This window comes from Dufourea novaeangliae, unplaced genomic scaffold, assembly GCF_001272555.1.
Source record: "Dufourea novaeangliae isolate 0120121106 unplaced genomic scaffold, ASM127255v1 scaffold109, whole genome shotgun sequence".
NCBI lineage: Eukaryota > Metazoa > Arthropoda > Insecta > Hymenoptera > Halictidae > Dufourea > Dufourea novaeangliae.
In genome coordinates, this window is record NW_015373997.1 from 2,300,772 (window position 1) to 2,314,159 (window position 13,388).

At 41.1% G+C, this 13,388-nt stretch overlaps 1 protein-coding gene across 2 annotated transcripts in view; it reads right to left on the reverse strand.

Annotated features, from left to right (window-relative positions):
* LOC107188057 (protein FAM46C) overlaps window positions 1-13,388 on the reverse strand; it is a 143,352-nt gene that overhangs the window by 45,574 nt on the left and 84,390 nt on the right. The window lies entirely within an intron of this gene.

The following is a 13,388-nucleotide window of genomic DNA, read 5'->3' on the forward strand; positions in this document are numbered from 1 at the left end:
TCCTCTAATTGTCTCAATCAGTGTATTTTACCGACCACGACCAAGCCATTCGGAGATTTCGTTCCCGCCCGTCCTGTTCGCGTGCTTCGAGAGAAAAAGAATAAGAAAAAAGAAGGAGACCTCCAGAAAGCCGGTGAATGTAACCTCGAAGGGTCTCTCAAGGTGGGGAACGGCCGCGGAGAAGGAAATTGGGTCGCGATCGAGCCGGATCCGCGAGTGTCGACGTTACACGCAGGTGCACAAAAGAATACCTCCGTGCGTAACGATTCCGTGGAAGCCCTTGGGGCGGGATCCCGCCCTGGTTGCGTGACGCAGGAGACACATACGTAAAACAGGCACAAGGCTCGAAAACTGACTCGAGCAAACTGATTTAACCCTCGCAGAGGAGGTTGGCTGGCGTCCTCGATCAAGGTCCGAGGGTCTTTCTATGGTCGGTCCGGACACTCGAGACGACGCGTGGGACATAATGAACTTGCAAATTGCAACGGAGGAAAATAAATGTCGGATAAGGAAAGCGTGACAGGGAAAGGTGCAAAAAGTGAAGGTGCGAAAGAGCGAGGGAAGACAAGGTTATTTACAAAGGAACATAAATTTTTTTCACTTTCTTTTTTTTTAAACTTGTAGGTTTGTGGGGGATGTCAAGAGAAATGACGGGCAATTTTTCGTTTTTACTGATATTCGGGTCTTTAGGGTGAAATCATTTAGACTGCTGGTATTTGTTCCATTAAAAATGGTGTACTTTTTTGGCAAAAAATTTATGTATTGTATATACAGAGTGAGGCACCGAAAATAGGTCACCTGAATATCTTCGTTGTTAGTGGTGATCGAAATAATGTGTCAGACCGAACTTGCATGGTATCGAGGAGCATTTAATTTGATGTGAATAGTTTTTTGATAGATAGTCATATAAAGGTCAACTGCGTTTTTTTAAATGAAAAGAGTTTTTTAAAAGAAAGATTTATGGAACATAAGAAGCAGTTTTTAAGGTCACGGTTGGCTCGTTCGGATTATTGGATTTTCAATTATAGCCCGCTGCAAAAAAAAAGAATGTTGCTTATCGTCGACTTAGATTATACGCGCGTCATATTAATATCTACAGTTTTATAAATGTATATATAAAGATAAACGTGTAAATAAATAATTCATCGGTTATAATATGAAAACCTCTGACACCGCGACTTCTCATATGTATAATGATACAATGATAATAATAACAATGGAAAGCTGATACTCAATTGTGGTCGTTTACGACAAATTTTAATGAGCTTAACATATAAACAAATGGATAACAATTTTAAATGAGTCAATATTGGTGATTATAGCCCAGTAGATACCGAGATTCGTTGTTTCGTATTTGTTCGACTGAAAGAAATTTGATGTTTACGATACAGGTGTTGACATATTTTCCATAGAAACTTCATTTCTTGGGTGTTAACAGAAAAGCTGCGTGTCAAGCGGATTTTTGCTCGAATAAGCATGACGGAATTTTTGTTAAGGAAACACCAAGCCCGCGAGACTGAGCGGGGTATTCTGAAGCCCGTAAGTCCGGTGGCCAGTTTTATGTTGTAATTTCCCCGAGGACGCAGGCACCACGGTTCTCCTACCAGCGAACGAGGAAATATTTGTACGAGAGGAACAAATAAAGCAAAGTTACGGGTTGATTCGTATTCATTACAATAATGGCAATAATATATTTGTAAATTGCTTTGTTGTAAACAGATTTATCAAGCTGTAAACCATTACCGCGAAGAATAAAAGTACATATTACGCCAAAGGTATTTTAACTGTTACAGTAAACTATATACAGGGTGTCCCACCTAACGTGAGCAGCTTTAATATCTCACTTGGTTTTGATTTGCAGAAAATTTATTTTCATGGATGCTCAAAGTGATGTCCATCAACTTTGATATATTTTTGCACTAATCCCTCTATGGTAGTTGTTTTATTATTTAAATCTACCCCCATATATTTGTCGATTTTTCGTACTCAAGGTCACATGAAGGTCACACTATTATAGGTCATTGGATTGGTCTTTATCTCAATTACTACGCCACGCTGATAAAAATCTGCAGTCTCGAATAAAAAAACATTAATGACTTTGAAATTTCGAAAAATATGACCTTGAGACAAATTTTTGCTTATCATTAGTATTTGCTCTTTCTAGCCAAATAATACATTCCCCTCACATTTTTTTGTATTTTCAAAAACAAAATATAAAGAACAAACGATAAAGAAGTATTTTGTTCTTTCCAAATTGATTAAACGTAGAAAGTTCAATCCTTATAATAAAATATCTTTTCTTGAATGAATATGCACTGGGCAAACGATTATTTAATCTTATTAACCGCTTAAAGGTCAACATGACGATTTTAAGTACTTCTGTTCTTCACTATATATTCGTCGAATAAAATTGTACCCAACTCTGATACACAGTAACTAAAAACAATTTACTATCGGTAATATAATGCTGTTATATAAATTCTTTCATAATTAAACATTTTGTTATTCCGTTTCCCCCGTTCTTACCTCCATCATCGAACTGTACTTTCATTTGTTAATGTTAAGGACTATATCGTTGTACTGCCAAGAAAATGTATGTCTCGCTACGTCGTCTGGGTGAAACAAACAAGGCATTTTTTCGTGAACGAGTTTGCGACTGTAATTCTCAAATCAACTTGTTTATCATTTAAAAAAAAAAAAAAAAAAAAAAAAAACAAAGCCTTGTCCGTGATTGTCTAGACGAAATAAAGTTATTAACGTCACCTCATTAAGACGAGCAAACGATAAAAGAACATAAAGAACATCAAAGCAACAGACGAAACTGAGCAGTTGCGTCAGTGTCGTTTTAGCGTCGCTCATAATGGCCCCTGCGTCCGATGCAATAAATCTCCTGGTATGGCGGCGATGAAAAGAAATGTTAATAACCCGGAGTAACATCTCTGTATCGGGAACGTAGCATTCGCTGTGGTCAGTTTCTTAGACGGTTCAACGATTTCTCGAGATTGTTGTGTCCGAGTGAAATTAATAAAAATGTACACGCGACGGAACGCATGTCAATACTCTCGTCCCCTATTCAGCCGCGGTGAAAAATCGTCGTGCGCTCGATGGGATCGTCGGGGAATATTTTCCTACGCTGTGCAACAGTGGCCGTTGCCCCCCCCCCTCTCCCACTGATAGGAAAGTCAATAAGACGCTGCCAATCGCAAAGTTTATCGACCTGTCGTGGCCAACGTGTCAACACGGTGAAAAATGATCGTCGCTGACAGAGAAGTGTCTATAAAATTGTTACATAAAATCTGACGACAAGCCAACATTACGAATCTATCTGTTTGTTAACCGAGAGTACTCGAGGAGATTCGGATGAGGTGTAACAAGGCAAGGAAATGTGTACAAAGACGATTAAGATTAGGCTAAGATGGATTAAGATAGATGAGATAAACGAACCTCTTACGGAACCATGCTAACTCTATGGGTACTACTGTTTCAAATTTCATTTCAGGTACGAAGAAACATAAATGTTATACGGTAAATTGATCACGATATAGACTTAGCATGTCCATAATACGGATAGAAAAAATGGAGGACCAAAGAATTGGTAAATGGTTCGAACTATGTAGTAGATGGGTCGAACTGGTAAATGTTTCGAATTGGGAAATGATTAAAATAAATGAATAGTTAATTTATCGATAATTTAAATTTACAAAATTTCTAGAAAGTAGACTCGATCCGATTTGTCTTTCAGGCACTATCTCTGATCCAGTACGATCTATCGAATAATCCAGAAAATATCAATTCCATTACAGACCAATCGGTGTTTAAAAAAAAAAATTCCACGATTCCAGGTCCAGTCACAATAACCTAATTCGCCAGAGAAAAGGGCGAATCGGTATTTCACAGATCCTAGCGTCTCGCGGGCGCCAACTCAATAATAATTAGATCACGTCGTTAGACCTAGATCCCCGTTGGACTCAATACGTCACCATAAAATGCGTAGAGCTGACGATTCGTCGCGTGTGACCCTTTTCAATCAAGGCGTCACAGAATTTTCTTTGCGTCGTTTACTGCCGTTTTTTTTTCACCTTATTTTTTATTCGTCGCGTCGAACTGTTCGACACATCTTCGGTATAATCTCCGGCTGGCTGGAGCAGCATTGTTCCGCGATGTCAGGCGCGAGATAACGAAACGGGAGTGCCGGTCCCGATAGGGAAGGAACAAGTGGGCCAGCCAGCGGCGATAAGACGGCGATTTCGCGCAGCATCGTTTCCACGGAATCCGTGGGCGGAGTTCTGCGGTTGGTCGCGTGCTCGCGAATTAGTCAGTGTTCCGTGTGTCCTATTATAGACCCACGATTGCATCGTTCGCGACGCTTTGTTAATCGCCCTTCCCCTCCCCAACCGACTGCGTGGCTGTCATGTGTTTGCATTACGCAATCGGGGAATCCGTGAAACGCGGAACGCTGTAAAATCTGTCAGACGTGAAAGTTTACATGCTTAAAGCGCCGAAACAATCATTACAGGGGAGATAAGGGGTTCGAGCTTCCTTCAGGATGCATGTACGATGTCAACTTGAAAGAAGTATACACATATGCGTTCTAATCCGTAAATGCAGTAGATTTTTACTAGTACTGGAGTTTGTTATTTAGCAAGGAACTATGGGAACTTGGTATTGTAGACTTATGTATGCAGACAATTTTAACACGCTTAACGCGAAGCGAATTTTCTGTTACTTTTTATTTAGGGCGATACATATAGGTCAGAGATGGGCAAACCCATTATCTAGATAAAAAGTTTCAAATAACGAATGAAAGATAAAAAAAGTTATCATTTGTAATTGCTTAAACGTGGAAATTTCAATTTTTATAATAAGATAATACTTCTTAATTATTTAATCTCATTAACTGTTTAAAGCTCAGAACGATACGTTCAATATAATAAAATTCTGTCCAACTCTGATATAGGTGAGAAATATTGTGAGGAGTCTGTATTTTCTTAAAAATGTATAATACGAATAAACTCTTGATGTATCGACCCATATTGAGTATACATTGCTTCTTCAGATTTGGTGACATTAGAAATTTTCATGCATAAAAATAGTTCTCGTTCTGTTTCTAAAAAATACGGGCCTGGACAAAGTTCTGACAAAGATATGATAGAATTACAATTCACTACGTAAATAGTTTCAGGGAGTTGTTCATCAAAGTACAGTAATTCCTCGATGAATGCGACACGAACGACGTTATTCCCACCATTATAGGGCCTCCCTTTTGGAACCAATCAAAACAGAGTAAACAAGAGCTAAGCAGAGGCTCGGCTTCGTGTAAAAGACAAATTTCTAAGAGGCTGAAAATCTTTCCGCCTTGTCATGAATGCTCCGTACGGACCTAAGTTCGTTGCACTCATCGAGACACTACTGTATACGCTTCACAGGTTCCACCCCCCCCCAGTGGTGGGGATAAAGCCAGAACAATAATCGCGTAGAACAAGCCAGACGATAATCGAAAAGAAGTCTGCAATCCGTTTTTCGTCGTTTGTTCCGACGAATCTGTTTCGCAAATCGGTTGCGTCAGACTCCCGCGTGTGCACCGTGGTTGCGCACACGATGATGTGTGTCGAAACATCTCAACGACCCGAACGTATGGGAAATTTCGTTTGAATCGGGTTAGATCCCCCCTCCACCCTGCGACACAGGCGAGAAAACTGTGGCACGTCGTATACGATATTCACGTCGTGTGTACCACCTTGTGGTTCTTGGTCACTCTCGTGGGAGGAGTCGCCGCCTCTGTCAAGGCCCCCCGCATATTCTTATCGGCAAGGCAACGACGGGGAGCTGCGCGCCTCACGGTGTGTCCCAGATCGGACTTGGATGCTCGAGGTCGCCTGTCATCGACGGACGAAGGAGCCCCCGTTCCTCGACGATTTTCAATTCACCGCTTCTTGCGACGACGGAGTTTCCTCGCCTATTTCAGCCGAGTCGAAACGACATTATTGCGTATACAGAATAGTCAGGGTTGTCCTCTGTCCCGCGACTATTTGATATTTCCGTGACATCTGTGTGTGTTGTGCTCCTTTTACCGTGATTTTACAGAAAAATTCCCGGTAAGGAAATATTGCAGTTTGGTTTCTTAATCCCCATAGAAAGGTAGATGATATCGAAGGATTCTACTATTGTGGATTTTGTAATACACATACCATCGATCGGAAAATATGTCTTTCCATTCTGTTAATAAGAACGACTTAAACAAATGAATTTTATCAAAGGACTATCACACGAATAAAAACAGTGGCGTTCAATCTATTAAGAAGTAACAAGCTCAGTTTGTCACTTCTGTCGCAAGGTGGAGAAATTACATTTCTTTTCTGATCAAACAAACGAATGAAATTCTGCTTCATCGAGGAATCATATGTGTCTAATTTTTAGCGTCACTGGCACCCATATGATCCCCGTAGGTTCGCTCGAAATAAGAAGAGACCAGAGACAGCTTGTCAGAGGCAACTGATCCCCCTCGTTTTCGTTCTCGCAGTGAGACCGTTCGAGCAGCAGGGGGCCCCTGGCTGTTCTATATAAGATGGCCGACCTCTACGTGTGTCCCGTAACGAGAACGAAGCACGAAAACGCCGCTGTCCATTTCACCTGGCTGTGGTCGTGTGCGCAACACAAGTCGCCGCGCCGTTTTATGCGAGAACGCTCCAGTTCAGCCCTGTAAAAGGAATGTCGCGCTGGGGTCTTTCAAGGTTCGCGGATCACGTACCAGGGCGTGGTATGCACCTGGAAATCCGACTGGGCGAAGCAATAACCGATCTTCTTATGATTGTGAAATCTCCGCGTGGCCCAACAGGCTACCTGTGCTGTTCCTGCCACTTGCTTTTTGCATGTTCCGAGATTTTCTCAGTCTTGCTTCCTCGAGGTCAGACACTACGTTTACGCGATCTCGTTTCGCTTTCTTTTTTGTGCCCGCTAATGGATATCAGTCATTGGTTCCTTGTAAAACGATCGAACGTGGACTCGTGACACGCGTACAGTTAATAATTAGCTCGGTGGAGATTCGGTAGGATTCGGATTTAACAGGTGTTTGGCGTAAATACCACGTTGATGGCGACAGGGGTGACCGATTATTGGAATTCGATTCACAGCCACTTTGTTTAATATATGAATGCTGGCGTAATGAATCAGTTTCATTCGTTCTCGTGAAAAATCACACATATTTCTTCGAATTCTGACACTCTCATCGTGGCAATATGGTAATGATGACATAGTAAACATGTGTGGTTTGTGTATTTCAAAAAATAAATAAACAATTCAACTCAATTGCACAGTGACTATAGAGACCACTGATCCGATAGTTTTATATTATAGGAGAAAATTAGAACTTTGAGGACAGAACTCGGTGCTTTCGGTTTCCTAGGGTACAATTTGGGCCAACTACGTAATCAATCATACAATCTAAATCTATTCAAAGGAGGCCGTCACCCTCTATAGCTTACGATATAACATCGTGTACAATTTCGATCTCCCATTTACCAGCCTCTGAAAAGACACTACTCGACAGACGTCTAGACAGAGACAGTCGAGGTATCGCGATAAACACGGTATCGTCGTGTGAGGGTCGATCTTAAATCGTTACCGCAGACGATAACCCAGTCGCGGTTCATATCGAGAAAACGTCGTCGTCGGCGTTAAAGCAAGTTAACACGTAAATCCGATTAATATCCGCGCGTGGACGAAGGACAGTAGGCGGCCCCCGCCATCCATTCTCGAACAAGAACTCCAATTCCGCAAATTGCACTTCGGCCCCGGGAGTGGATGGCAGAAACACTAACCGGCGAGAGCGTTCGGAGTTACGGTTCACGATTCCCCCAGTACAGAGGAAATGTTCTGACGCCACGAAAGGATACCAGCGAGTTTTGAAGAAGAGCGCAATTACGCCTGCGACCCAGTTGCGCTCGGAATATCGATATCGATCCACGCGGCGTTTCGAGACCGTGCACGGTATTAATTCAGCAAAATGGAGATTATTCTTTCGAATTGAACAAGAGTTATGCCGGTTGAAATTGGATTGAATTCTTTTTTATTGCGTTCACGATGTCTTGTTTCAATTATTTCTCGATGCTGTGTTGAGCTGGGCTAGAGAACGAAAATGTATGTAAAGTTTCATCGTGGCATTTGTTCCCCCCGATTAGCCGTCGACTCGTGAAAGGGAAGCCGCAGCGGTGCGGGCAAAAAATTATACGCTTGACTGGTCCACGGCTCCCTTCGCCAGTGGTAGGAATGACGACTTGACACTTCTAGTGAGCAAATCGACTCACACTTATCGGGACATTACTGTATGTGTATTATTATGTCTGATCATTAACGTCATATTCTACTGCACAGAGATACATTCATTGATGCACCACTATTATAGCAACTTTTTTTAATGAAATTATAAAATTCCCACAATAGACAGACTCAACGCTAGCTGCAAATAGTTTTTGCGACAATAGCAACGAGTAACAGAAAAATATAGTAGAAACGTTTTAACTCAAAAAGTCGGAAAAAGTGAGGCGTTTCATCAAGTTCCCATGTCCTTGGAAACTGTTCAGTGTGGATTATCACTGAAAATAGAAGGCGAATAGGTAACAGGAAAAGAATGACTGGCTGTCAGAAGAAGAAAGTGTCTCGAAATCGTGCAACAGAGCCTCTCATCGAGGTGTTTTCCTCGGTGGCCGATATTCTCGCCGGTCTTTAATTGGCCACACGGACCCGTAGCCGTCGAGACGGTAAGTCTTTCGCCTCGTGCACCGTATTTAGACGTCCGATTAATTATGCGCTCGAGCCATAGACGGTAGTCACCTGTTTCGAGCGCTCGTACACGCGCCTTTACGTCTTACTTCGGCTCGGTTGCTCTAAATCTACGGACGCGCGCGCTACCGACACGTATACTTGACACCGTGCCAGGAGACACCATTCGAAAAACGCCCGTCCAACTTTCTACGAATTTGAAGGTTAACGACCACCCTCGATCATCCACCTACGCGTTATCGTAACTTCACGTACTCGAATTCACCAGCTCTGCCAGAAACGATCCTCTACTTACACCTAATTTTCTTGAACCCGATTTTCTTGAACCCTATTTTCTTGAACCCAATTTTCTTGAACCCGATTTTCTTAAACCCGATTTTCTTGAACTCAATTGTTTTGGACGTAATTCTCTTAACTGTAATTTTTTTGGCTGTCATTTTCCCGAATGTAATGATCTTGGACTTAATTTCCTTGAACCTACTCTACCCGTTATCCGCGATTAACACGTATTAGAACGTTTATGTAGGACACGTATTAGAACGTTTTTCGTATACTGTTGATAATCTGCGGAGCACGTACTATACGTATGTCTTTCCATATATACCGGAATACGGTTTTACATTACCGAATGTGAAATGCATAAAAATAGATATGAAAACAATACTAAAACTTCGAAATATAACATAAAAAGTGAAGGTCGGAGGTCTGGTTTCTGCGAGGTTAAGTTCGGGTTTTGATTGCTGTATTATTATCCGAAGTCTGACCTACGATGATGTGTTCTACTAAAGGTACCATACGGACAGCAATATGTCGAAGAATTATAGAAACAGACACATATCGCGCTAGAATATCGAAGAGAATGAATTACGAAACGACTGATTTTTCGCGGAACTTGCTACTGGAAGACCATACTTAACCACACGGTGCTGACTTCGAACACAATGGCTCCCGTAATGCCCACTTGTAACCCGACGATGACTTGCGAAACGGGTTTCAAGTAAGCAACGCTTTGAAGATTAATTTCACCAACAAAAATCGCGATTGCTGATGGTAATGCGATGTCATCACGTGTTCGCCGGGGAATAGCGTCGTCTGCGTTATTACAGCATTACCATGGCGCTGTCTATGGCATGCGATAATGCGAGGGTTACGTAATACATACTTGTGTGTAGCAGAACGAATTTGTTTCGTGCGAACACGCAGGTGCAACGAACCTACTACTGTGCGCGAATGTATTCGATTAATCGAGGATTTCGTTATGGGATAATTTGTGTACTCGAAGATTACGATATACGAGGATTCAAATGTTGGATTGTATTAGTTTCTAAAATACTCCGATATTCTGTTATTCTAGAATGTAAGAAAGTATTTTGAAAATTAATTTCTTAAAAAATTCGGTTATTCAGAGATTCAGTTTCACGAATAAGTCAATTACTCGACAATTCAGTTATTTCAAAGTTACAATGCAATTGTTGCAGCATTCAAGTACTTATAGTATGTATTATTCAACTGTATGATTACCTAATCATTTGATTGTTTAATTAAGCAAATATACAGCTACTTATTTAACAAATTACGAGTGTACTCCATCATTCTATTACTCGAAGTATTTCATTATTTAATTATTGAAGTAATCATCGCATATATCTTGGAAAACTGCACTTCCTCTATACGTAACAGTGTTAGCGTAAACGGTGTGTGTTATTCGAGTAATATCAATGAAATACGTTAGTGAAGCAATAAGAAGAAACGGTGAATCGCGTACTTGACCTTACACACTACTTGGATGATACGACAGATAAGGATACCAAAGAAAAGCGAAAGCTGGACACAGGAACTACACAACCGCTCGGATACACACGTTGTATTAGCTTTCGATAAAAAGGCAATAAAGATAACGCGGAAAGAAACATTGAAAAAAAAAAAAAGGGTGACAAACACGTAATGCACCGATAAGCGAGCTTACATGCCTCGTGCACTCCTTTCGAGGAAAGAAATCTATCGAATCTTTGAAATTGTTCTGTTATTTTAACATTGTTTGTTCACTTAAGTTTATGTCAACAAATTGCACTAATTCGATTAACGCGAAGAAATGGAAAACAAGGGAGTATAGAAGAACGAAATACTCGTAGAAGAGAAAAATATTCGGAAAGAGGGAAATATTCGATAAAGAGATAATTATTGGGAATATATTGGGAATTAGAAGTGACGAAATATCCCCACGAAGATTCGAAGACCAAGAGCACGAAGATAAGGATAGTTGAGGAAAATATTTATAGATAATGAAAATAAGAGGCTCGAAAGAAGACCGAAGAAAGAGAAAAGGACGCGGCCAACGATGGAAGCCGCACTTGACCCGCGCTACGAGCAACGTGACGGCCGTAAAACGGGCGTGGAGGCGCAAAATAAGGGGGGCACGAGAAAGAGTAACGTGGATGGTGAAAACGTAAGAGGGGAGGGGGTCCCGGGATCGGTAGGCGCGGGGCCTTACGCTTTTGCGATGGAACGCGCGTCGGTAAGCGTACGTTTTAATGTCAAGGAAGGCGCACAACACGTTTTGCAACAATGCGAACGTGGGCTAACAGCGTCGAGTACGAAGGTGTCCTTTATGCGGCTGCAGGCCTGACCTCGAAAAGATTAGCCCCTACCCGCGCCTCGAAGCTTCTGCTCGACTGGAAACGTACGTACGCGTCCAATCCTTCATCGGTGAAGTCGAACGTCTGATTCTTCCAATGTTCTTCCATTTTTCAATGGATTTGCATTTGGTTTGTTGCGAAACACGGTGTGTATAATTTTCTCGGGAATAGACAATTAACTTGCAGGCTGTAGAATGCTTAACAGACATCAAGACATCCAAGTCCTAATATACATTTTTACACGTGTTATTCACATGAATTCTATTTTTAGTTCAGTGTCAATAATTAATAGATGGGTCAGGTAATTAATAGATTTCTATTATGTTTCATGATAACAGATGTCCAAGTTGGTCATTTGTGACGTTACAAAATTTATTATTCCACTTGGCACAATAGAAATTACTATGTATGTTCGCTATTCGAAACCTGCTAGTCAAGAACAGACCGCCTTTTATTTCGCCTGGACCCTGAATGGTTCAACTCCGAATTCTCATCCCCTTCAAAGCTACAGCTTCTATACGACGTTGAAATTAACCTTTCCCCAGCGAGCCTGAAAAAAAAACAAGATTTCCTCGCGGAGAAATGGCGAGGGTTTTTTTGAATATTCCACGGGCAATATTTCGTAAATGAGAAATCGAGCACAATCTGCGTGGGGGTCTAACTCGAAGAATGAATTTCCATTCATATTCGCTGGAAGTGCCGTTGTCGGAGTCTGAATAATGTTCTGTAAATATTTCAATCCCAATAACGAGACAATCTTAATAACATAACGATTTCTTCTAAAATTGTGCTTCAAAGTTAAATGAACAGGTTCTTATCAAGCATTGAAATAAATAAAAAACCTACTAATAAACTACTTAATAGACTCAGTGGTAATGTTAAATGCAAACAGATGAAAATAAACTGTGGTATAATGAAATAAAATTGATTCGATCAACCAGCACCTTCACGAGTAACTGTTACTGCAAACTCTACTGTCCAGCCTGTCAAAATATCCTTGTCCCTGTTAGCGTGTTCATTATTTAATGAATTTGACGACCACCATTATACGTAACTTCAAAGTCACACGGGACGTCGTGGTATTATTCATTACACATATTGTTCTCCGAACTACCGCCGAGGGCGTAAACTTGAGCGTCGAACCGTGCAATTATTCCTTATTATACCCGACCCAACTGTTCAGTTTCCACCATCGATCACTTTAACCCAGGCGTCTAGCCTCGATCGAATTATCGTTATTGTTATTCGCGTGATTGTGGCCGAGCGAGCTGTACACAGGTATCAGCCGGGTGTATCAACGTGAATTAGCGTAGTTGCCCAAACACGTTGTATAAATATTAATTTCCAGTAATTCTGGTGTCTAAAATAATGCGCTTGTTCGAGCCCCGCACGGTGGACCGGACATTCGACTTAACAGGAATAATATTTATCTCTGAATTCCGACGGCTGGAATTCGAATACGCGGTCAAGTGGAGCTTCCTCATGTTTCGTGAACGTCGTACAACGTCGCAGAACGTCGAGCTCGTGTACGAATTAATTGGCAACAAATTGCGCTGTGATGCGGAGACGTACTAGTTATTCCGAATGCAAATGCTACACACAATCGTACGTCTACTTTCTCTCTCGTCTCTTTAAACTCGACATCTCAATGGATATCGTACGCACCTAACCATTATTCCGATAAAATTAGGATTGACCAATATTTAGTACAATCATCTTAAGCATTGAATCATGTTATACCAGCAAAAAATATTTAAGCCGAACAGCTAGCAGTAAAACAATCTAAAATTCTGTATATTGAAATAAACGTTGTAAAATTGTAGTAACACTTTAATCATCGGTTATAAGAGTTCTAAGCTTCGTTTTATTCAAAATCATCATTTTACTTTAAAAAAAAAAACCATGAAGTGGACATTTATCAGTTTCCCCCTGCACCTATTCTTTGAAAGAAAAACAATTTACTATCAGTAAACA